Here is a 4,111-nt window from a genome sequence, read left to right on the forward strand (position 1 = left end):
AGGAAAGTAACGGAAACACTTCCCTCATGGATTGTATTTTCTAAATGGACAAACCTACCTAATTCTCAATTACTGAGGGACAATCTCCACTCATGCCTCTAATTGCTTTCCACAACCAACTCTCTGTACAACTACTCCTGAGTGATGTACCCGAGTATTCGGCTCCTAATATCTAAACTGTATCGTTAAATCTATTCACCTACATTTGGGTTATTGCTGATTATGCACTATATGTATCATATGACTTTTAAAAACAAACTTTGTATTTGTGGAATATCTAAGCACTACCCCCAGATGTACAGACGCTCTTCCCTTAACCTGTGTATTATATAATTTTAACATTAGCTTTAATAAAATTTTCCAATCTGTTCTGATCAGTTTAATATCTGACACCTTTGCTAGCTAAGAACTCTGTATTAAATGGATTTTTGGAGCAGGGAGATGGAAGAGGAGCTTGGTTTGTCCACTCCATGCATTCACCCGATATTGCAGTGCTTCTGGGAATGGTGCACCTCCCCTTGGGGAGAATAAACTGGTTAAAAAACCAGAATTGATTTAGCTCTGTTGTCTGACAGGATTGCTTTGGTATTACCGTTTTGTTCTGAAATCTTTATGGTTCTGGTTTATTTATGATGAAATATTGTTATAAGCTTCTGTTGTAATTCTGTGTGAGTACACAGATGTGAGCTGCTGTGTGTTCCTGAGGGATTGTTTAAAAAGCTGGTTTCAGAGTAACAGCCGTGTTAGTCTGTATTCGCAAAAAGAACAGGAGGACTTGTGGCACCTTAGAGACTAACCAATTTATTTGCGCATAAGCTTTCATAAGCTTTCCGATGAAGTGAGCTGTAGCTCACGAAAGCTCATGGTCAAATAAATTGGTTAGTCTCTAAGGTGCCACAAGTACTCCTTTTCTTTTTTTAAAAAGCTGGGATCCGCTTTGTGCCGTGAATGTTTTCAGCAGCATGAGGAATGTATGCCGGACTGAGGGTCTGTCACGGGGATGATACTTATTCTTTTATCACTCTGAAGGTCACACGTATATAGCCTGTGTATTATATAATTTTAACATTAACTTTAAAAAACATTTTAAAATCTGTTCTCAGTTTAATTACTGCAGCAGAAACTGCAGCTACTGGAAGACTCGACCTGCTATCCTGAGGAAGACTGCCGCTTTGACAATGAACTGTACTGCTCCTGCTTCAAAAGAAGATCTTCATACTGCTTCCACAGACACCTTCAACTGCTGCTCGGACCGCGGCTGCTCTGTGGAACGCCCATCGGGGAACAGCCGCTAAGAAGACCCTCAGCGCTTCCAGGAGGTCGCAGATGAGCAGCGTCGCTGGGACAAACAGCGCTTCTTTGAAGAAAACCCGTGGAGATGCTGCTGCAGGGAGATCCTGCACCTCGAGGACGGCCTTCTGGGAAATCACAGCCACGACAAACATCATCTCACCTGCTGCTCAGGAGAAGGACGCTCCAAGGAGAATTTCTCCCACCTCCTCCACTGCCCAGGATCTTGACGTTGGTCGTTGTCCTGCTGTGCTGGAAGATACCTCAGCTGGCGAGACCAGCATCTCCTCAGAAACCACCCAGTGGGACCTCAGCACCTCACTAGATGCCTGCCCAGCCGAACCTCTCCATACTGCTCTCCCAGAGCGACTAGAACCATCTGACGGGTCTGCTGGTACGACTGAAGGCTGTGGTTAGATGTTCGGCTGTGTGTGTGTGTTCTCCCTGTGTGTTGCCCCAGCTCTGCGAAGACAGCTGGCATGGCAGACCTCTCCAAACTGCCCAATGACCACAAGATCTGTTAAGGTATGAAGGCGCAGAATTTAACATTTTTGGTTGCAGAATTTTACATTTTTTGGCACAGAATTCCCCCAGGAGTAGGAGATGTAGGGGTGTCCTACTGAAGGCAGTTGGGGGGGGGCACACAATTTGTTCCAAAGAGTGGAGTAGTTGGGACAGTGTCACGGAGTCCCTGGGCGATGCTCTGGAACTGCTCCCCATGAAGCCAGTCAGGACTCTGGGGCAGTCGCCTTCCTGTGAGCAGCCTGTCTGCAGGACACACAGCTCACACAGCTTCCACCTTCCTGGATCTGACCTCGGAGCATTCAGCATCCTCTGCCCCTCCGTGCGCTTCCCACAGCGAGTCCGCCCAGGCGGGGCTCCTGGGGAAGCCAGAGGGTCCTGTACCCCAGCTTCGCAGACAGACGTGACTCTCAGCCAGCCAATAAAACAGAGGTTTATTAGACGACAGGAACATGGTCTAAAACAGAGCTTGCAGGTGCAGAGAACGGGACCCCTCGGCTGGGTCCATTTTGGGGGGCAGTGACTCAGACAACCATGTCTGCACTTCACTCCATGTCCCAGCCAGCCCCAAACTGAAACTCCCTCCAGCCCCCGCTCCTCTGGGCTTTGTTCCTTTCCCGGGCCAGGAGGTCACCTGATTCCTTTGTTCTCCAACCCTTTAGCTCTCACCTTGCAGGGGGGAAGGGCCCAGGCCATCAGTTGCCAGGAAACAGGGTGTCGGCCATTCTCTGTGTCCAGACCCCTGCACACACCTGCCCTCTAGGGCTCTGCAGTGATCATACACCCTTACCCCACCACCTAGATACTTAAGAACTGCATAGGGGAAATTGAGGCACCCCCACAATATTCGGAGGAACCATTAAGAACAGTCCCACTTCGTCACAGACAGTCACTACATTAGAGTAAAACAGAGCTTGAGCCATTTATGAGTGGGATCGTATTATGGGATTGCCTGTGATGGTGAGAGACCGGGGCGGTGCCAGGCTCTTCCTGGTTGAGGGGTTGAGGTAGGCTAGACAGCAAATTGGAGGTGTGCACCCCCCACAAGGCCCTGCTCCTGTCTGTGACCCCGCCCCCTGCTCCTCCCCCAGCAAGTGCCAGCCCTGTCTCCTCCTCTTGCCCGGAGGTCCCACCCCCTGGCCAGGTCAGAGGCAGAGCCAGGCAGTGCAGGGGGATGCTGTTCTGGATGGTGCCGTGGTACCAGCAGACTTGGCACTCGCTCATCTTCTCCTGCTGCTGGTGCTTGGGGCCCCGGGGCTGCAGATGCTCCTCAGCTCCCCACTGCTCACAGCCTGTAAAAGCTGCCTGAGCGAGGAACCCAGTTCTGGGGCCGGCAGAGCCCTCGGGAGCAGGACCCATAGGAGGTGGAGCCCAGGAGCCCGGGCTAGAGCAGGTCAGTCCGGGTCGCTGTGGGGAGCCCTGGACGTTCCACCGGCCCTGTGCAGCGTGCCCTGGCGGGTGGGCACATGGGCAGGGGCTGCCCATGGAGGTGCTGGGCAGCCAGAGGGCAAGGACCACTGGCCAGGCTCGCAGGCAGAGCAGCCCTGGGGCTCCCCTCAGTCTGGCGATGGTGCAGCTCCAAGCCCGGGCCCCTCGGCAGAAACCCTGCAAAGGGCAGCAAAGAATCAAGGCACCAGGGCAGGAGACCAGCAAGCAGCTCCCCCAGGCCCCCAGCCCTGTCCTTGCTGACAGCATTCAGGGGAAGTCCGGCCGCAGCCCCCCACTGGCACAGGTCTCAGGAACTCCCGCAGAGGAGGAAATATTAGGACTTAACAGGATGCCATAGAACAGACGAGTCTCCGCGGGAAACACTGTTTCTGTTTCTGTTCTTGGTCCAGATCCACATTCCCCCCCCCCCCCCCGGCCAAAGTATCCGTTGCTTGCCCCAGCGCCACCCGCTCCCCCCACAGTCTCAGCTCACAGTGGAGCCCCCCTTGGCCTTCCCGCCATCCCCGCCCTCACCCACCCGACTGCTGCCAGCTGCCCCCCCAGCCCCAGGCCGGACCCTTCTCGCAGCGCGCCCCAGAGAGCCTCCCCAGCCAGGCAGGCAGTGGGCGGGGCCATGCGGAGGGCGGGGTTTGGGGCAGGCGGTGGGCGGGGCCGTGGGCGGGGTCTTGGGGCAGGCTGGGGGTGGTGCATGGGGGCCATGAGGTAGGTGGGGGCCGTTCACGGGGCAGGCAGTGGGCGGGGCTATGCGGTGGGCGGGGCTTGGGCCAGGCGGTGGGCGGGGCCGAGGCCCGCTGTCCCCACGCGGGGGCTGCCGGGAGCTGTAGTTCCCGCCGCCGCGCCGGACAGAGCC

The 4,111-nt window shown here is 55.0% G+C and overlaps 1 non-coding gene across 1 annotated transcript; it reads left to right on the top strand.

Moving 5' to 3' along the window:
- The first annotated feature begins 329 nt into the window (after positions 1-329).
- Positions 330-517, top strand: LOC141985605 (U2 spliceosomal RNA). The gene has a single exon (XR_012638967.1). It is a non-coding gene; the product is annotated as a U2 spliceosomal RNA (small nuclear RNA).
- The last annotated feature ends 3,594 nt before the right edge of the window (positions 518-4,111 follow it).

The sequence above is a fragment of the Natator depressus genome, chromosome 3 (genome assembly GCF_965152275.1).
Source record: "Natator depressus isolate rNatDep1 chromosome 3, rNatDep2.hap1, whole genome shotgun sequence".
Taxonomy (NCBI): domain Eukaryota; kingdom Metazoa; phylum Chordata; order Testudines; family Cheloniidae; genus Natator; species Natator depressus.